The 21,594-nt window shown below is 45.3% G+C and overlaps 1 protein-coding gene across 15 annotated transcripts in view; it reads left to right on the top strand.

Moving 5' to 3' along the window:
* The window catches only part of SGCD (sarcoglycan delta), a 681,477-nt gene that overhangs the window by 238,658 nt on the left and 421,225 nt on the right, over window positions 1-21,594 (top strand). Inside the window, exon 1 of one of the 15 annotated variants that reach the window (XM_064161990.1) lies at window positions 1,599-1,645. The exons of 12 other annotated variants lie outside the window; for them this stretch is intronic. The gene's annotated coding sequence lies outside the window, so the exon portion shown is untranslated. Of the gene's footprint in view, window positions 1-1,598; window positions 1,646-8,951; window positions 9,033-9,301; window positions 9,327-21,594 lie in introns of those variants that run through there. 2 more of the 15 variants (XM_064161987.1, XM_064161989.1) reach the window with 2 other exon arrangements.

Genomic DNA, 21,594 nt, shown 5'->3' with positions numbered 1-21,594 from the left:
AGGCAGAAAAAAACCAACCCAAAAGCAAGGTTCTAATGAAATACATCTGCAGAGTTCTCTGGGAACAGACATCATCTTTGTAAATATTTCAGTTGTTCTCCCACAATACATTCAATGTGATGGCTTTGTAAATCTTCAGCAAGGTTTTCATTGTACACTGAATAGTTGAGGTGTTTTTCTGGTGAGGGGGGAAGACAAAAGGTGATGAGGTTATATCAGTTGTGATGTGGTTTCGTTTGTTGTAGTGCTTAATACTGATTCTGTCTGAGACATTGAAGTTACTGTGAGGTGGTCTCTCATCTCCTGTAAGCATCCATCCTATTCCACTGGTGTTAGTGGACTTTTTACCTTCTCCTTTAATAACAGTGACTACATTGTAGGATTTAAGGATGGTCAGGTGAGCTAAGGTTAAGAAGGATGAGTGTCCATCATGAATGGAAGTATTGCCCAAGGCAGAAAGTGAGAACATCTTCTTTCTGCAAAGATAGAATTAGCCAAAGTTTCACATTCTGGGGGGTGGGGGAATTAAAGAGGAGAGAGAAACAGGAAAGGAATAAAAGAGAGATCTTCCAGAGACTGCAAAGCCAAGCCTAGCAGCTCTTTACTGCAGCTCTCAAAAGTTTAGAAGTGGAGCCCATAACAATGAAATGCATGGCTTGGGGGTGAGAGCTAAATCAGGCTCCTAGCACAGACCAAACTGTTGTTCTAGAGATATGTTTGTCACTGCAAGTTATGGCTGTGAAATAAACAAGGGGGAACACACCTGATGTTCAACAGCTGCTGCACAACCACTCAGGCACTTCTACCTTCTCTCTGGAAGCTGATACGGAGAACACATAGTAGATTTCTCTTCTCTATGCTAGCAGGTTATAAACCTGAATTTCCCCTACATAGGCCCTCTTTCTTACTGTGTGTAAGCAAGGAAGATGGATTCATGATGGAGCTTAAGTTTTATAATCATCGGGTTTCCATTCATGTTTTCAGTGAAAACACAAGTTTACATGTACCAAAGCAGGAGCTTGCAAGGCTGTCATAGAATCAACCAGGTTGGAAGAGACCTCCAAGATCATCCAGGCCAACCTAGCACTCAGCCCTATCCAGTCAACTAGACCATGGCACCAAGTGCCTCATCCAGACTTTTCTTGAACACCCCCAGGGATGGTGACTCCACCACCTCCCTGGGCAGCCCATTCCAATGGCAAATCACTACAGTCAGTCTGTGCACATGTAAAGACACAGATATAGATATACACACGTGCCACAAATATAAATAAGCATTATCCTGCTACTTATCTCTAGAGCTTCTGCTCCAAAGAGAACATTAACTTTCCTGTGCTTTTTGCCTTCTGTCTGCTTTGCACTGATTGATTTGCTTAGAGTAACAGGAAGACACAAACAACACATGGGGTATGAAGGGAAGTAAGAATTGTCTTTAGGTTTTGCCTATATATATGTACAGAGTTAGCTTCACACAAAGCATGACTCACTGGCAGCAGGTGTCCTGCTGTTACGTTAGGCAGATTAGTACTGATAGGGAGGAGGCTGCTCTCCCTACATGGCATCCCCGAGGGAAGCTAAAATTAGTTCAGAGACTTCCAATGAAGTAAAAGTATTTGTGGGCATTGAATGAAGTCTGCTTCTGAAGGTAAGAATCAGAACTGATCTGTTTAATCTGCCATTCCTTCTTTCTTCCTTCTTTTTTTTCCCCTGGGTAAAGCTTGCCTTGGCAGCTGATCGGCAAATGTTATCTGGCGTGAGCCTGGGAGTTTGGAATGATAAACAGTTTGCTTTCTGTGTTTGTGGAAACAGGGTAGGCACTGACCAGTTAAAAGAAATCAGTGTAACAGAGAGCATTTGCAGCTGAGGCAGAGACAACAAAGGAATGTGTCTCAGTTAGAAACAGCTGCCTTTTCTTTCTCTCTCTTTCTTCCCCCCTCTCTCAGTTGTTAGAGAATCTGAACAGTCTAAGAGCAATCACAACATGTGACTCTGCTCCCAGTAGCAGGCAAGCTTTTGCTGGCAGTTACACCCACCATGGTACAAGTCCATTAAGCAAAGTTTTCTGCAAAGTTGTTGGAGCAGCAGGATATGAAAAGAGAAGAGCTGTTTGTCCTTCTGAGATACCTGCAAATTGGGGTGATAGGTGTGTACCATGGAAGCATGGCTGAGGAGACTTTTCAGCCTTGCTGGTAAATACCTATGTATCTATATAGCCAGACCGGCTGACAGGCAGGCTACTGCTTAAAAGAACAAATGCTACTTCCAGAACAATCTGTGTATATGTGTGTGTTGCATCCACACCTGCATGTGTGCAGGGAGAGCATGAGCTGCTGTCTGCAGAAAAGCCCCCAAGCTTTCCATTGAGCCACTACCCCCACGGCTTTGTGCAGCACAGGCAGGGAGAAGTAGGGGCTGAGTCTCACTGCTGAAAAATGAGATACAAGGGCTGCTCGTTACACCAGAATAACCTCACAGGCTGTGATGGATTTCCTCTGATTTCTCGAGTGGCATCACCAATATTGGTAACAAGCAACTTCTGCATTGAGGAAATGGAATGAAAACCTGACAGCTCCCCACATCTCTGAGGACTGCAGTGTTGTTACACATCCACATGAGCACACGTGGGCACCTTCCTGGCAAGCTGCTGGCCCCTGCCTCCAAGCCTCTGTAGACAAAAATACTGTGTGTCTGTCTCCTTCTCTGCCCCCATTTAATGCTGATTTTGGCAAATGAGCTCCCAAGGGACGAGCGTGCCTGAGGCCAGGCTGTGGTGCTGTAGGGGCAGAGATGGTGCTGCTTTGATTGTCATGGGGCTCCCACTGCCTGAGCTCCTGCAGGAGGTGTTGACACCCAGCAGATCCTCAGATACCTGGGCTGTTCCTAGAATTAGTATCAATTCCCAGCTGGCCCAGTAACTCCCTCAGCTGGCACGGGAGAAGGGGGATGACCAGCAAATGGCAGAAGCAGTCTAAATTTAGCTCCCTGATACTGGGCCAGCTTCTGCTAACATCAGCGTCAATGGCAAAAGCAACATTAATTTGAGTGGGAAAAGGGCTGAACCCAAATTAATATAAGCTGGCCTGTGTAATTATCTTTATTGGCTGATAGGGAAGGAAGACCTTATTCACTCAGTGCATTTCTATGGCTGCCTGGCTGCACTCCAGTGATGCACCAGGCTGTGAGCAGACGGGCTGGGAGAGGGGGACAGAAGTGATGATGCCTTCATGAGGGGCTGGAATTCAGCCTCAAATGATTAAATTCTGCTTATTTCAAACCAGCAGGTAATGGAGCAACATGCACAAGTATGGTGGGTAGGATTTAGCTCCCTGTGCTTGTGGAAAAAACTTTTCCTGTTAAGCCCAAACTTCAAAATCCTGATCCCTGCAAACAGCCACAGAGGAATGCAGGTAGGGTTCAGTCAGTGTTAAATACTGCATTTCTAGACTGATAATAAGAGTGGCCATTGAAGAAAAGGGCTACATGCTTTAAAAGCACAACGACACAAGTCAGCATTGCTAAGAGCTAGGCATGGAGAGAAAACTATTGGCAGCACAGAGAATCTGCTGGGGCTGGCAGCCTGAAATCAACTCCATCATAATTATTTTCTTCTCCAATAAACCAAAGTATTGATAAGGGTAAACAGAAAGGATCGGTCCCAGTGGAGCTCTGCAGGGCTTTTTACCACACTGCTTAGTTCAGATGGTCACTGTTGAGATTGTTGTGTTTCCCCCTGCTGAGCAAAGTGGGTGTGACAGAAGACAATGTAATTTAGGGCTCTTTTCTCTTCCTGAAAATGGATTTCTACGTGTGATTTCACATGCTCACACTTCCAAGTTTATGGGGAGTCCCAAAATCGAATTTCCCTTGCGCCAGCTCCTGTTTAGCACAAACTTAATTTTGCAATTTTAAAATAAAGTCTCTCATGACAATATTATAATGGCATAGTGAAACAAAGTAGGCATTTTAATAGAAGCATGCCAAGAGCATTCTTCCTGAAAGCACACACCAACCTTATCTTTCTGATAGGGAACTGTACAGCTTTCTTTACAGTAACAATGCTGAGACACTGAAACAGGTTGTCCTGGAAGGTCGTGGGTGCTCCCTTCCTGGAGGTGTTCAAGGCCAGGTTGGATGAGGCCTTCAGCAATCTGCTCTGGTGGAGGTTGTCCCTGCCTATGGCATGGAGTTGGAACTAGATGATCTTTAAGGTCCCTTCCAAATGAAGCCTTTCTATGAATCTATGAAATCAGCAGCTAAAGCACTGTGGGTGCAAGGTGGCATAGAAATACAGAGTTATTTCTGATTCTCCCCTGGGCTCTCCAATGCTCTTGAATCTCCCCATTTGCTAGGAGAAGGTATACAAATGATCTGCAACTGTGAAGGCTCTGGCTTGTTTAGTCCCCTTATTAATAATTAATGACATGGACATCATAGAATCATAGAATCAGCCAGGTTGGAAGAGACTTCCAAGATTATGCAGTCCCACCTAGCACCCAGCCCTAGCCAATCAACCAGACCATGGCACTAAGTGCCCCATCCAGGCTTTTCTTGAACACCTCCAAGGATGGTGACTCCACCACCTCCCTGGGCAGCCCATTCCAATGCCAATCACTCTCTCTGCCAACAACTTCCTCCTAACATCCAGCCTATACTTCCCCTGGCAGAACTTGAGACTGTGTCCCCTTGTTCTTGGAGAAGAGACCAACCCTCACCTTGCTACAATCTCCCTTCAGGTAGTTGTAGACAGCAATGAGCTCACCCCTGAGCTTCCTCTTCTCCAGGCTGCACACCAAGATGCACACCATGCCAGACAAGCTCATTAGAAGGAGGCCACCATGGTGGATGCAGTCAATAAGCTTCTTGCAAAGAGTACAGTGATTCTTTGGGCTGGTCTTCTTTAGCTGGCCATCTGCTTTGCATTCCCTGGTGGTACTTTGGTTTGGATCTCCAGTTTGTTTGTCATTTCAGTCTCCCACTTTATTATTTCCAGAGCCAAGTGAACTGCTGCCAAAACCAATGCAATGAGATTGCATCGTGAGCTTTGTGACATGGTATACCTTTTTCATTTTTTAAATCTTGAAGCCTTAGCTCCTGGGAAAAAAAAAACAAGGAAAGAAAGGGGAGGGGGAAGAGTGGATCAGTGCTCCTTAAAAAGTTGGTTCAAAAAGGATTCCTACAGACTTAGTAATCACAAGCTAAATAAAAGGAGGATTTATTTTCTTTCTCCCTTCTTTTTTTCCCTTCTTCCTCCCTCCTTTTTTTCATTCTTTCTCCCTCCTTTTTTCATTCTTTCTCCCTCCTTTTTTCATTCTTTCTCCCTCCTTTTTTCACTCTTTCTCCCTCCTTTTTTCATTCTTTCTCCCTTTTTTCATTCTTTCTCCCTCCCTTTTTCATTCTTTCTCCCTCCTTTTTTCATTCTTTCTCCCTCCTTTTTTCATTCTTTCTCCCTCCTTTTTTCATTCTTTCTCCCTCCTTTTTTCATTCTTTCTCCTTCCTTTTTTTCATTCTTTCTCCCTTCTTTTTTCCTTCTTTCTTTTGCTTTCCCCCTTCTTTCTCCCTTCTTTTCTTCCCCTTATTTCTGCCTTTTCCCCTTCTTTCTCCATCCCTTTTTTCCTTCCCCTTATTTCTGCCTTTTCCCCTTCTTTCTCCATCCCTTTTTTCCCTTCTTTCTCCCTTTCCCCCTTCTTTCTCCCTCCTTTTTTTCCTTCTTTCTCCCTCCTTTTTTCCTTCTTTCTCCCTCCTTTTTTCCTTCTTTCTCCCTCCTTTTTTCCTTCTTTCTCCCTCCTGTTTTTCCTTCTTTCTCCCTCCTGTTTTTCCTTCTTTCTCCCTCCTATTTTTCCTTCTTTCTCCCTCCTATTTTTCCTTCTTTCTCCCTTCTTTTTTCCCTTCTTTCTCCCCCCTTTTCCCCCCTTCTTTCTCCTCCCCTTTTTTCCCTCTTTCTCCCTTTTCCCCCTTCTTTCTCCCTTCTTTTTTCCTTCTTTCTCCCTTCTTTTTTTTTTCTTCCTTCTTCCTCCTTTCCCCCCTTCTTTCTCCCTTCTTTTTTTCCCTTCTTTCTCCCTTCTTTTTTCCCTTCTTTCTCCCTTCTTTTTTCCCCTTCTTTCTCCCTTCTTTTTTCCCCTTCTTTCTCCCGTCTTTTTTCCCCTTCTTTCTCCCGTCTTTTTTCCCCTTCTTTCTCCCGTCTTTTTTCCCCTTCTTTCTCCCGTCTTTTTTCCCCTTCTTTCTCCCTTCTTTTTTCCCCTTCTTTCTCCTGTCTTTTTTCCCCTTCTTTTTTTCCCTTCTTTCTCCCCAACATCAGACTGTTTTACAGGTAACTGTCTCACTTCTGAGTCTTTGACACACATTTTTTCAGTGCTGGGGGCTGGAAAATGTGAGCAGTAACTGTTCATTTGTGAAGGCAGGGAAAATAGAGTCATTGCTAAAAGAAGTTACCTTCTCTTTGCTCGTGCTACCTTTTCCTTTGACCATGCAGCATGCTCCTGCCTGTGGTCAGCGCAGCGCTGGAAACCCACTGCAGCAGCTCAAGCAGCTGAGATCCCAGTGACTCCCAGTGCAAAACAAGTGTTTGTGTTAACCAGAACTGTGATTCCCTTGAGGTCAGGAGCAACAGCTGCTGCTGTCACTGAGCTGGTAGCTTTAAATACTCTCAACTACAGTCATACAACATTTGTGTGTTCAAGGCTCATCTGAAATGTGATTAGGGCTTGCCCAGTGCTAGGGTGGAGACTTTTGCTCTTACCCCAGCTTGGGGATATATTTGGGATGCAATTACTAGAGCTAAGAAGGGTCCCTTAATTATATTTCAGTTTGTCTTATGCACTTTTTCCTCCTATTTTTATTTTTCTGTGGCATAAAAGCTGACATTTAAGACTGATTTTAACAAAATATGGTTTTGGTCTGGATTTTTCATCACTCTAGGCTGGGGCCTTAGGGAAACATATTTGCTTTTATTGCTTTTTTTTTTCTTGGTAACTAAATGGAATTAGCATTCCTTGTCATTGCTGGCCAACTGGATAGAGTGCACAGTTCAAATAAGTGCAAACAAAGGACAACAACTGTCAGGAAAGCACTAAAAATTAAAAGAATAACAAAAGAGAAAATGAAGAGCCATAGGTCAAACAAGCTGCTGGCCTGACTTGATGAAATTTATGGTGCTTGATACCTCCCAGTTTTGCTGATGTGCTTTAATTTTCTTCTGGTGTGTCAAATTTCTTGAGCACTTCCACAGTGTTTTTGGCTGGAGATGAGATGAAAACAGAAATTTTCTGTATAACCTACCACATGTAGAAAGAGTACATCTCTAGAGGCACCAGGATAGGGCAGGACCTTTGTGTCCCTTCCAGGTGCTGCTCAAAAGCACACGCTCGGGTCTGCAAGCTTTTTAGATGGGCCAGAGAAGAGCTTCACTACACCTTCAAACTCTGTGACCCTGAGACAGAAGAGAATAACTTCTTGCTATTTAATCAGGTTTTGGCTTTGGCTTACTTCATTATATCTTATCTGGTGCTGTTTTAGTGAGGTGGCTGAGGTGTGAGTGGTGAGGTTCAGTGGCACAGCAGCAGCTCACTGGGTCACAGAGACCCCAACCAGCTCTTGATAAACCTTTGTAAGAATCAAATTTCTATTCTGCCAATGATTAGCTTTACAGTCTATTATCAGTAGCTCAAATTGACAGAAGTAATCCATATGATCTGTGTATCCAAGCTTCCCCTTGAGTTCTTCCAAGGTTCATCAGTAATCACTTGTCTTCCTCAGAAAAGAACCAAAGTCTTTAACCTAGAATGAACGAAGACCTGAAATAGCATCATATCTGCAGCTTAGGTTTTGGGTTTTAACTGTACTCCCTGCTTAATATCATATAGTTGGTAACTGGGTTTACAGACCTCTGATGAACCAAAATTGGGCTCTTGGTGGCCAACCAACCAACTTCTTTAAGGTAGAAAAAAGCATTTCCACTGATCTCCAACACACAAATGCAAAGTGAAGCTAAGCCATGGTGTTCCTGAAGCCTACATCCCACTCTCTGGGGGTATCTGAGGCGTTTTGAGGCTGGGCCCTTAGGGGAGCAGCTTAGACCTAAGGGCTTGGGCTATCGAGGGTGTTTCAGTGCCGCCAGAAACAGGGTGAGCTGCTCAGGATCAAAGGAACAACAAGGCCTTGCTTCCTGGATTTTTGTTGGATCCTTTGGAAACACTGCACTGGCTTACCTTAACCTTCCCAGAGGGTGGCAGGGAAGGATGGCCCTGGAAGCAGTTTCTTGTGCCAGCCATGCACAGATTAGGTCCGTTCAGGTCCCGGGGTGCGGGGGCTGTGCGGAGTGCGTGTGCTGCACACTGTGGCTGCTGCAGCCCGTTCTCCCCGGGGCCATCCGCTTCCTCAGCTCCTGGCCATCTCCTTGGAGAGAGAGGCTGTTTGGCTGCTGGCCACGGTCTCCTTTGCTAAAAGGCTTTGGCAGGGAGACAACGGGGACAAGGAGGAGGAGAAAAAAGGGAGGAAGGCAGAAGAAATATGTGTGTGGGGGGAATAGGGGAGGTAGCGGAAAAAGGTAGCGGAAAAAGGGAGGGGAAAAGAGGGGCAGGAAAAAGGGAGATGGGTAAATGGGAGGGAATGGAGAGATAGAAGAAGGAGAGAAACGAGGAAACGGGAGAAAGTGGGGGAGGCAAGGAGGAGAAAGGAGAAAAGCAGCGTGAAAGGCAAAGAGAAATAAAAGAGGGGAAATGGAAAAGGCAAAAGACGTGAGGAGAGCCGAGCCCGGCAGCCGGTGCCGACAGAGGCGCGGGCGGAGCGGGGCGGGCACAGCTGGGGCCGGGCCCGCCCCCCTCCCGCCGCCCCCCCGTCGGGGCCCGGGCGCCGCGGCCGCGTGTCGGAGGCGGCGCGGCTCTGCGCCGCGGCGTGAGGCAGCGCCGCGCCCCCGCTGCCGGAGGAGCCGCTCCGCCGCCGGCCCCGCGCTCCCGCCCCCGGCCGCGGCGGCCCCGGCGGCATGATCTCCTGAAGGGCCGAGCCCGCCCGCGCCCCGAGCCCGCCCCGCCGCACAGGTGAGTGCCGCGACGGGCCGAGCCGCCCGCGGGGATGCCCGGGCAGTGCTGCCCCTGCCCAGTCCCGAGCTCCGACTTGGTGGAGTTTCGGGGTCTGGACGGAGCTGCCGTTCGTAGGCAGCTGCGGCCCTTCGAGTACTCCTGGGCTGGTCCGGCTAGCTTGCCGTGTTGCCGCGCTTCCTTCTCTCGCAGCGCGGTGGCTCCGTGTGTGCGTTACCGGAGGGAAAAGTGGCTCTTGGCAGTGGAGGATGCTGCCTGATACTCTGGAGGCTCGGCTAAGCTGTTGGGAGGAAGGTGTGTATGTGCTGTGTTTGGGGTGGTGGCGAAGCTGCCGTGGCCGTGGGAAGGGACTTTCAGGAGTGCCCTGCCGGGGCACGGGCTCCGTGGGGCTGCCGGCAGGACGGAGCTGCTGGGCTGAATGTTAAACGTGTGCGGGAGCTGCGGGGAGGGGAACCAGTCCGGCAGCTCGGGAGCAGCAGGTGAAAGCGGGCGCAAAGCTGGCGGAATCAGGGGGGGGAAAATGCTGTGGCAGCGCCCGGCTGGGTAAGGTATGCGGCTGTGCGGTACCGAGGGCTGCAGGCGGGGCGAGAGTGGGTCACCAACAGGTGTAGCGGCTGTTCTGGAGGGTCTGCCCCGTCCCCCGGGTCGCTCCCTCAGCGCCGCTGTCGTGGGTCAGACTCGGGAAGTGGCGCTGGACCGCGCCGGCCTGAACCCCGGCTCTATAGCGGGGCTTGTGTTTCGCTGTGGGAGCTCTTGGCGGGGCAGACTCACATGAATGAGGCACTGTTCCGGCGGGAGGCTGAGGTTTAAGGCTTGCCTACATTGATTATTATTTTTTCTCCTGTTGGGAGAATGCATTCAGGAACAAAAACTTTCTAAGAAAAGTAACGGATTTCCAAAGAGAAGCAAGCGCCTTTCTCCAAGCGTTAGGGAATTCCACAGCCCGGTGGGTTGTACTAACGAGACCTTTGCTTTTTGGGGTGGTTTTCTTGGGGAGCAGCTAATCCTGCAGAAAGATTTGGTTTGTGGCGTTAAGAATGTGCTTGCTTTGCTTTGGTATTTGCCAGTTTCAAGTGTAACATGTAAAAGCTAAACAACAAAGTCAGATGAAAATACCTGTCGGACTGTGGGAGGGCATAAAAGCCCACAGGTCCAAGTACTTCTTGGTAAATCAACTTTTAAAACAGGCTTTCCCTAGACAGCAATTCGTATTCCTCAAGCGGAGACAGGATGGGTGAAATTGAATTGTCCAAATTAAGTCAAAATGAATTGCTTAATATTCAGCGGGGTTGATAAATGAACCATTAAATCAACACTTGCACAGTGCCTCATTGAAAAGAAGAACGAGCAGCTCTCAGTTGTGTGCTGGGCAGAATAGGTCAGCCAGTGACGTTGCTGCAGAAGTGTGTGGAGCCGAGTCCTCCTCTTGCTAACAGTTGCAATTTGCTCTCTGACACATAGACGTGGGAATGAGCACTCGTGCCCTGTGCTGCGAGGAGCAGCATCTGCTATAAATGACCGTAATCATCCCAGCTTCATCTCAATGGAGAGGAATCTTGGTTATGTTTCGTTTGGCATGAATTAACACAATTCCGTTGCCTTCTCCTGATGATGTGTATCTATTGACCGACCTACTCTTGTGTTTCAAACTAATTTTTTCTTCTTTACCTGAGGAAGAGCTGTAGTTTTGAATGCCAGTTTGAGGGAAAAATTATACTGAGAAATGGAAAAATAAGAGTCATCACTCTGAAACAAGCCAGACAGGATTCCTTAGGGTAAAAGCTCTTTTGAGAGCATTACCTCTCGGTAAAAGTGCAGGAGCTTTGCTTCTAAAACTTTCCATTACCATAGGTAATGGCCGCGTTCTGGTTGCCACTGAAAATTTACCTTTGTCTCTTGAAATCCTTGTAGCCAGAGTGCATCGGGGATGTTGATTCAATCCTTATTGTGCCTTCTGGAAACTTCCAACACTTTGTTTGAAGAACCGTAGATGAGGTGACCCTGATGTTTAGCACCTCTTTGCTTTTGCAGGTAACTTAGAATAGGTAGTGGTGCTTAAAGCTTTCAACGGTTAGGAAGTGACAACTCTCTTTGGTTTGGTGAGTTCAAACTGAGCATTACAAAGAGGAAATTATAAAGGTACTTTTTTTTTTTTCTTTTCTTTTTGGTGCTTAGAGAAACAAATTATCCAGGCTGCAGCTGAAGGTGGGATTGTAATTTGATCCACACTTGAAAAAGCTTCTTGCCTACATTTTGTTTGGCCAAGGGAGAGTCTGTATCTGTATCTGCACCTTTAGGCAGGCAGGGCCACAATTTATTCGTGTGTTCATGATTACATAGAAGTGTGTTACACAACGTGGTCTGCTGCCCATTAAGGTGATGTGTGTGGACAAAATACACATGCAGAGATTCTGTGGGTGCACTAGAAGTGGCTTGAATACATAGAGAGCTTGGTGTCATCTGTGGTGAAGCAGATGGACAAGTAGGTGCGTTACCCTCAGGGGAGTGGAGATGCTGGGTCTGGAAATGCCTTTAGGCAGTGTCTGCTGGCGATGTGCATTTTTCACAGGTTTTGCTGTTCCCGAGTTGCAGGGTAGCTGTGGGTATTTTTGTGCAGCAGCAACCTGTGGTTAGCTAGTTTTTCTGTGCTTCTGAACATCCTTGGAAACAAAAGAAGTAAAGAAAAAGTTTCTCTGAAAGCCTCTCAGGCCTTGTAATGTTATCCTGCTGCTTCTGTTTCCTTGCTTGCTATTTTTCTTTGAAATCATAATGCATTTCTTTAGTTCTTTTGATAAAGATTGTAACTCGAGCTTGCTGGGAAGTGGTCACTCTATGCTGAGAAAGTGCTGGCATCGTATTGACTTATTTGGGGAATGCCAGAGAAAAATATAAAAGATTCACTTGCATTGATTAAAACCTCCAGAGTAATCTTCTCATGCTGTAGTTTTCTAGGTGGAAAAATAACTTTCTCTGTTGTCTACTCTTGCTTTTATTTCATCTGTGAGCATCTTAGGCTCTGTTATCAGTTTACATTGAGTCCCCCAAGCGTGCTTAAAGTGGAAAGTGTTTCAGTCTAAAAGCTTGCACACACCATCACCCTCAGAGTCCATTTGTCTCTGGCCCTCAGCAGATATGCCTTGATACCATCAACCCCCAGAAGAGTAACGGAGGCAGATTCTGCACCAGCTCATGGTTCTTCACCCAGGAAATTACTCCTGAGTGATAGTCAAAAAAATAATTAACAGCTACCTTGATGCTTTTCTAGAGGTTTGGCAAGACAGCACATTAGGAGTAGCTTAGTGACAAACTTTGATTTATGAGGTAACTAAAAATGTTTGAATTTTGGATGTGGAGTGAAAGCATAGGAGTCCTTTTCATTTCAGCTGCAACTTTCCAGCACAACATGCAGCCAACAGCTTCTCTCTCATTGATTTTAATAAGAGATTTTTGCTGAATATGCCTGGAGTAGTTTGAAAACAGTTAACTTTTGGGGGTGGGATGACACAGTAGGTTACTAAATCAAATTAGCAACTTAACAGTTTCTTTAAAAATATTTCTTAGGTCTCAATGACTTTTTATGCTCCCTGGGTGTGTGATGGGCCCTGTGGGAAAGTTTTTGTTGTTTGGTTTTGGTTTTATTTTTTTCCAGTGTGGGGCTGAATGTTGTAAAGAAACAAAGGGATGCTTTGCTTAGCAGCCCACTGATTAAGGGCTGGCTGGTATAGGTGTGACTTGTCTACCTGTGCATTTTACCTGTGAATTCTTCTCTTTCTTTCCTTCTGCCTTGATCAGCTGTGCTCAATACAGGCCACGTCTGGGTGAGCTGCTGCCTGACTCATTTTGAGGTGGTTCAAAAGGATCCCAATCGCATTACTGGGTCACACCTGAAATCTTGCCATTCTAGTGTCAAGTCTTGTCTTTTTTTCTCCCTTCCCCTGTGCTCCCTTGATTTCTGACATTATTATAGCTGGTGTTCTGTTGAATTTATGCAGACCTAGTGAAAAGGGATGCATGGGTTTTTTTTGAGAAATGGAGGGTCTTGCTTTTCACTAAAGGTGGAGCACTGAGGGTTTTACCTGCTCCCTCTACGTAGCAAGGAAGGATACTGGTTCCTTACAGATGTGAAAACCTTCTAAAATCTCAGCATCACCACTCACTTTAGTGGGAGAATCTGATATGTACAATGAGATTTCATTATATTTTACTTTCAAATTTCGTGATGACTTTAAGAATCTGGTGCTACACAGAAAGTTCTCTCAGTCTACTGCATCAGGAAGTGGTAAGCTGGTAGTATTGGCTTGTGGTGGTATTCCTATTATTGCCCCTCTTTGTCTTAAGGGAACAGTGGGGTTTGTCAGGTTGGGTGTTGGTGAACTACTGTCAATGCATAAAAGCACTGCTGGGACCACGTCCAGGGAGATGTTTGCCATCACTGGGATGAGCCAAGATCTTCTAAGATCATCCCAGTGGCTGAAATGTTGGTATAGTATTTTTCGTTTGTTGCTTGTATGGAAGGTGTTAGTGTTAACACGGGCATGTTTTGTCTTTGGAAATGTGTCAGCCAGGGCTAACCACTTAGTTAAAATCTCCCCTGCCTTCTCAAGAGGTTTGCCTGTTTGGCTGTCTTTAGTCATCACCTGATGTACTGATTTTGGCAGGTGAGCAGGTACCTGCATTATGGGGTCTTGCACCAGCCCAGTTACGGGCTCTTCCCCAGCTTCCTTGCTCTCCTCTGCACTGGCACTCTGCACCTCCACATCTTTCTTATATTGAGGTGCCCCAAACTGAATACAGCACTCGAGTTGTGGCCTCATCAGAGCAGAGTCTAAGGGGACATCACCTCCTTGCTCCTGCTGGCCACAGCTGTGGCCTGGGTTGGTGCACATTTCTGTGGGTGAGGTGGGAGAATGGGGCTGAGTAGAGCTCTGTAGTGTTTATGTCCTTTATTCCTGGTGTTGGCCTGAGAAATAAAGATCATTGCCTTGCAATACTGACGCGTCTGAAGAACCTCTTGCTGCAAGGCAGCTCCGTTATTCTCTGTAGTGCTTGGATTGCTCAGCAGAGGGAGAACAGAGCGTATCGCACAAGCAGCCAAAAATGCCAACAGCCAAAGCCACATCGCTCTGCCTGACAGTGGAGAAAGAACTCCCAAAGCCGCCCTCTCTGCTTAGTTTTTTTCTTTCTTCTTATCTCGTCTTGTTTTAAAGCTCAGACCTAAGCTGTCATTTTTCACTTCTCGATCAAAAGTAGGTGCCTCAGTCTCTAGGTTAACAGACTAATTCAGATGGCAGAGTAGGTGGCTGTGATAGAGAAGATGGGTCCAAATCCAAGAGGCAGTATGCTTGACAAGGCTTGTATGTCCCACTGCTTCTTAAACAGTCAGAGCCTTTCCTAAATATTTAGGAAGAAATACCAGAGCTGACCTTTAGTTCCTGAAGATTTACCAGACATTCAGAGACAAACAAAACAGAACAAACCCAAAGCCAACCCCTTGAATCAGTTGAAATTCAAGCACCAAGTAACCCACACGCCTTTTCTCCAGGCCAGATCTTTCGCTGTTGTAAATCAGTGTAGCTCCATTGACTTCCTTGGCACTGTGCCACTCGTGCTACTGGCTAGAGGGCTGGTCTGCTATCTTTTTGGGGTGGAAGGTTGAGGAAAAGATTGTCCCTGAATTTTAAAATGTATTTTGTATTTTTTGAGGGTGGGAAAGGTATTTGGTTCAAGAGTGAAATTTGTGCTGCTTGGGCAGTATCTTCAGTGAAAATTTGCTTCCCTGTAGCATACAGTGTGGAAATCCAGGAAAATTAGACTTTTTTTTTTGGTCAGAGATGTCAGCTTAATGTGATAAGAAAACAGCTGTTAAACCACTGCCAGATAGAGGCAAGATGAGAAGCATGAAGGGGAAAAAGGCAGCGATGGGAAGTTCACAGGATCACAGGATGTTAGGGTTGGAAAGGACCCAAAGAGATCATCAAGTCCAACCTCCCTGCCAGAGCAGGACCATACAATCTATCTTAGATCACAGAGGAACACATCCAGTTGGATTGAATAAGGCAGTGTTTTGGAGACCTGGCTTGTTCCCTGTCTGCCACCAAACCCAGTGGGAGCCATGGTCAGCTTCAGAGCAGGGAGCATTTGTGCTCTGACACCACTTAAATCAATGAGGTGCCATTTACCGTGGCTTTTAGTAGGTAAATCAGATCAAGCTGCTTGCCCTGGTAGCTTGAGGAGTTTGAATGGAATGAAGCTCCAGACAATCTCTCCTGACTGATCAAAGGGCATGACCCAGCTCTGCACCTGGCATTTTCTAAACAAATGGAAGCGTTCTTCTAAAGCAGGAGCTGAGGATCAGCAGAGGATGATGCTCAGGACCTTAACCCTCTTTTAGATAGGGAAATGTGCCCAAGTGGCAAATGTGGAATGTACTACTCAGCGAGAAGAGAGAGAGCGTGGTTTGGATGTGCCTGTGAGCCAGGCAGGATACTTGGCCTCCCAGGAAAGATTCTTCTGTGCTGGTTTGTGAAAGCAAATCCAAACCACAGCCAGCTCTGAGTTTACTTTCAGTTTCTTACCCACTCTGCAAAACTGGTTGTGAAGTATTTCCTCTCTTCTAAGAAACCAGTCTTCATCTGTGCTTCCACCCTGTCTCTGCCAGGACCTTCCCAGCACGCAAGCTACCTGTATCATTGTCACACCAGCTCTGCCAGGAGCAGGCACTGGGCACCCGTATCGAGCCGATGCTATTAACGGCAAGAGAAACACCTCTCTGCTGAGGAGATTTCATCTCTGCTGGATAATGAGCTCTGGCTGGCTCAGGACTGAATTGCTGCTGTATGGATCACAGCAAGGCACAAATGAGGATGCAGCACTGGACCTTTCCTGCAGCCTCTCTTATACATAGCAAATAGCTAATTAAATGAGAGCTCTTTTTGAGCTATTGGGCTGCTGCTAGCCCGACTTCTTGTAGAAGATTCTTGTGCAGTTTGTCTTGCTCCACTAACTTTTTGAAGTCTTTCAAAGCTGTGCGTTGCTGCAACCCCCAGCTTTTATTCTGCCTTTTAAAGCATTGCAAGTGTGAGATCTAAAGAGTGGAGAGTTGGAAAGTGAAGCTTGAGCTATACTGAAAGTCTTCCATGTCTACACATGATATGCATAGCCCTGGTATGGGGTGTGAGAGTCTTTCCAATGACTTAAAAATAACCTGCAAACCTTTCTGTTTTATATCTATGTATATGAACTTGCAAAATGGTTCATGCAGAAAACACACACCTTTTTTTTTTTTGGAGTGTCAGCATGGGCAGCCTTGCTCCTCTTGCAACTTATTTTATGGATAAAATAGGATGTAAATGGCTTTCCTACCTTATGCTACTTATCTGTTGTTACTGTCACACTCAGGTAAAATATTAACCCTGAATTTTAGCAGTTTTGTGTTATCTAGTTTACAGATGTTCCAACACTGAGATTGCATCTCTTGGTTTACACGACTTCTTTGAGAATCAAACCAAAAGGAACTTCAGAGGGAGAATCTACCTTATTTAATTCGACTCCTTTTAATTTCATTTCAGTCAGACCAAAGAAGAATCACAGCCCTTACAGACTTCAGCTCAGTTTTCTGCTTACATGTTGGTCCTGAATAACAGAATTATTTTGCAGTTCTGTTCACAGAGTTTGCACCAGCATTTTGTAGGAAGTCATTAGCTGTGTTGCTGTTTCAGTATAGGCACTGGGAAATCCATTGCTACCTGTACCTTCGTAGCGGTGTGCTTGTAGTAAAATGTGATTAATCTGGAGGGGGAGGTAATGATAAAGTTGCAGTGCTTTGATAGGTTGATTGTTTTATGCTTTGCCAAACATTGATATTTAAAAGGAGATAACATCTCTAACTAAGATACTTGAGAGCAAGATAGAGGTTTGAGTTGGCTAATAGGGAAGAGGCCAATCCTACTGCCGCTCCTGTTAGCAAAAATACTGGGGATGGAATCAGGCATGCAGTAATTACTTATCAGCAGATGATGGTTTGTGAAGGTGTTAATAGAAGATCTGACACATCAATTGGGTTGTCTGAAAAACCAAATCTGTTAGATATTCTTTTTTTTTCATGTTCTCTTTGATCCCCCACGGAGCTCTTTGGCTGCTGAGCAACAAGTACTTTGAAATTCCTCTGCCCAAGTTGGTATCTCAGTGACAGTGCAGGCTGGTGTTACATGCTTGGAAAACAATTTTGAAGGTGGGCATTTTATGTCTTGGTTTAGACAAAAAAACACCTACTCACTAATTCCTGATTGTTACAATAGTGATGTTTGCTGTTATTAGGTGTTTCCCAAAAGAGCTTTGTGCAGTCAGAGGTGAATGATTTTAAGTATCATATTTATCAATCTCCTTATTGCTGACATGGAGGATATTACAGCTACTGCAGCTGAGTCAGAAACAGAAAAATGTTTCAATTGCACTTACCAGCTGCACTGTTATGAAAGGTTTACATCCTGTGGCACAAGTATGAACTAGAAGAAGGGAGGTTGGTTGGACACACACAGCCAGCACGTCCTAGGAGAGGTGGGGGCTCCTTATGATCATAGAATCATAGAGTCACACAGGTTGGAAGAGATCTCTAAGATCATCCAGTCCAACCTATCACCCAGCCCTGGCCAATCAACCAGACCATGGCACTAAGTGCCCCATCCAGGCTTTGCTTAAACACCTCCAGGGACAGCAACTCCACCACCTCCCTGGGCAGCCCATTCCAATGCCAATCACTCTCTCTGCCAACGACTTCCTCCTAACATCCAGCCTAGACCTCCCCTGGCACAACTTGAGACTGTGTCCCCTTGTTCTGTTGCTGTTTGCCTGGGAGAAGAGCCCAACCCCACTTGGCTACCGCCTCCCTTCAGGCAGTTGTAGACAGCAATGAGGTCTGCCCTGAGCCTCCTCTTCTCCAGGCCAAACACCCCCAGTTCCCTCAGCCTCTCCTCATAGGGTTTGTGTTCCAGGCCCCTCACCAGCTTTGTCACCCTCCCCTGAACATGCTTCAGCATCTCAACATCTCTCTTGAATTGAGTAGCCCAGAACTGGACACAGGACTCAAGGTGTGGCCAGATGTCATCCTAGACAGAGAGCACACCTTATATGCTTACAGACTTTGACTTAACTCTACTGAGACTGGTGCTAAACTATGTTCCTCAACACCACATCTCTGCATCTTTAACAAGGAACAACTTGTGTGTGGTCAGACAGAAGGCTCAGGTAGCTCAGTGTCCCGTCTGTCACATGTAGCAGTCCTGGGTCATTGGACTCCGGGTCAGGCTGTAGAGTCCCAGTGTATTTCTACTTCTCATGTGTTCTTAACTTGTAAGAACACACTGTCTAGAAACATAGGCTGGATCTTAGGAGGAAGTTCTTCACAGAGAGAGTGATTTGCCATTGGAATGGGCTGCCCAGGGAGGTGGTGGAGTTGCCCTCCCTGGAGGTGCTCAAGAAAAGATTGGATGAGGCACTTAGTGCCATGGTCTGGTTGACTGGCTAGGGCTGGGTGCTAGGTTGGCCTGGATGATCTTGGAGGTCTCTTCCAACCTGATTGATTCTATGATCCCAGTTGCACATCTGTGTACATTTTCTTTTAGAGATGGGACAACAGAAATAGATGCATTTTAAAGATGCAGGTAGACCATGAGTTTATTTCCCTCTGTAGCAGTTATTTTGTCTTTCAGTCTTGATATCTTTCCTGAAAAGTTCTGAAAGGCTCTACTTGGTTGTTTTTTTTTTGTTGTTGCTGCTGAGCTGGTGCTTCCAGATAACAGTCTGTAATAACTACATCTCTTTTCTGTGTCAGAACAGTTAATTCAGAGCCTGTCAGTCTATGTTGACAGTTGTATTTTGTTTCTTTTTTTTTTTAAGTGCAGCGCTTTGCATTTATTAACATTTAATTTACTCTGCCATTTTGCTGTCCAAGCACAGTGTCTGGAGACTCCTCTGCAGCTTTCACATCAGTTACAATTTTATCTGGACTTAATCTTGTTCTTTTTTTTGTCAGTGAAGTTTGGCACTTCTTTAGCTCTTCCTTCCCCACCTCAGACCATTAATGGGTATATGGACTAATCTAGGTCTCAGCACAGCTGCCCAGATGATTTAACAGCCTCCTGTCATTGTGGCAAATGAGTCTTTATTATTTAATCTGATTTTATCTATTTCTTTTTTTTGCCAGTTGTTGATCTTTAAGATGCCCTTTCTTTCTGTCTCACTCCAGCTTACCTTTTTCTTTAGAGCTCTTTTAAATGATTCTTTGAGACTCTTTGCTGAAGGATTTGGGAAGAGCACTTGGACTGCATCAGCTAGGTGCATACCCCTGACCATGTCACCTCATTCACCTGCTTGTTAACTCCTTCAGGAAAGTCTTAACAGATTGATTGTGCATGACTGCTGTCTGCAAAATATATAACTCTTCCTGAGTACATTATTCACTCATTCTTTATTATATTCTCTATCAATTTTTCTTGCATTGAAGTTAAAACTCAGCAGCCTGTGTCTTTGAACATTTGGTTTTTTAATGAAACATTCAACTGTGGGAAGCCAATGAAAGAAGTGTTTTACATAATATTTTGCTTGTAGTGTGATTTATCCCCCCCCTTTTTTTTCTCCTTTTTATTCTCACTCTGATTTGGAACATTAAAGCTTTGTTCAGAGTTGTGAAGTCAGAACCAGAAAGCATGAAAATGGTGCATCAGCATCACTGATACGTCACTGTGGTGTTATCATGCTGCACTGCATGGCCCTGCCAAATTTCACCATGAAAGTTGTCAAAGTGGTGTCCTGAGGCTTACAAGACAGACTTTTTCAGTGGTAATAAGCTTTATTGTATTTATTGTGAGGAATAGATGGAACTCTAGAACTAATGTGGACCAAACCCAAATGTATTATAGTTTTAAGCCATTCTTGTTTGTAGCAGTACCCTATCTGTATGCCCAGGAAAGGAACTTCAATGAGTGTTTCACATTTTAAAGGTTCCAGAAATAAACTTAAAAGTTAGGAAGAGACTTTCTTTTACTCCCTTCATCTTTGCTCATTCTCTACAAAACCCTAACAGAATACCAGTACTGCAGGCTTCTGATGTCAGGATTTGTCAGTAGCCTTGTACTGTAACTCTGTTTTATGGAAAATTTAATGTTAGAAGCTAATCTGTGTTCTCAGCAGGAGAGTCTGAAATATATATATGTATGAAGTCTTGTAATGAAAAGTGGGAGAAAAGTGTAGTCCTTGTAAGTGCCTGCCTCAGAAGGGGCAGGCTGACATTCTTAGATCTTTCCTTTTGTTTTGCGCTGTTGGTCTCTCCTGAAGCACCAGGTTGTGGTGGGTACATGTTCCTTGTGACCTTTTGTGCCAAGGCTAATAGAGCTATCAAACCTCTCTGCTGTAGCAGCAGAAAGCATTTACTCACTAAATTGTCATCCTGTTCACCAAAGGGTGAGGAAAGCCTTGTCCAGAGGTTATGGGAGTATCGGGTGTAAAGCAGCACAATCTCCCAGTTTTCTCTGATCAAGAATTTCCTCTCTGGGCCACGATGGTGACCTTGCATTAAGAAGGGTCATATTTTTTGTAGAAGTACATAGTGTCCTCTTAATGATGAGACCTGGACCACCTATTTTGGCAGTAAGCAGATTTTAAAGAGATTCACCTAATAGCCTCAGAATCTTGTGCTAAGACTGGAACAGTCACTCAGTGGAAAACTCGCACATAAAATTAGATCATAATTCTGCTTAATTTTGTTGCTCCTCATTCCCTTATTTTTGGGATTTGCTGTGCCTCAATTGCACACCTGCTGTTAGAAGAGGAACAGCTTTTCTCTTTCATGGACCAGCTGCAGTCTCAGTTCTGAGATCCACCCTGGGGTAGTGGCAGCTGAAAGAAATAAAATTTCCACTTGCTTGGTCCCAAGAAGGCAGAGCCCTGAATGTGCCAATAACTCTCCTTGTTCTTTGATATTGCTCTAGAGCTTCCAGATGCAATCTGTGTGCATTGATGTCCTTGTGCTGTGCCCCTAAAACTAAGTGAGATGTCTCTGGTCACTCCTTGCTCTGATGGGTACCTGTTGGTGCAACTTAAGCAGCCTATTGTCATTGCTCATCTTATCTTGCAGCATCCGACCTTAATTGATGACAAAAGAAGAGATAATTTCTTCCTTCCTCTCTATCTCCCTTAGTAAGTTGCTGAAGCTTTTTCATCTTTTTACTCCTGCCTCTTTTTTTCACCCAGCACCTTAGAACAAGTTATGAATTTGTTTGAGATGAATTCCCAAAGACAGCCAGTTGAGGTTAACAAGAGACCATCGTGGATCAACTGAGCTCAAGACAGAGATGAACTTGCAATCATCAGCGTGGGTTTTATGCTGCCAGCCAGTGTTTGTCTGCGTCATTTCATTCCAGAGCTACTTGCTTGTCCTTGTACTGTACTTCATGATCCCTCCTAGAGATGACCACAGTTACAATCCTCTGTGTTGAGGGGTGGAAATACCATGTGCAGATGGAAACAGAACCCGAAATGTGACACATTCTTGAGTGAGGTCATTTAG

Source organism: Pogoniulus pusillus, chromosome 22 (assembly GCF_015220805.1).
Source record: "Pogoniulus pusillus isolate bPogPus1 chromosome 22, bPogPus1.pri, whole genome shotgun sequence".
Lineage (NCBI taxonomy): Eukaryota > Metazoa > Chordata > Aves > Piciformes > Lybiidae > Pogoniulus > Pogoniulus pusillus.
The sequence above is the reverse complement of the archived record's forward strand: the minus strand, read 5'-3'. Positions and strand labels throughout refer to the sequence as shown.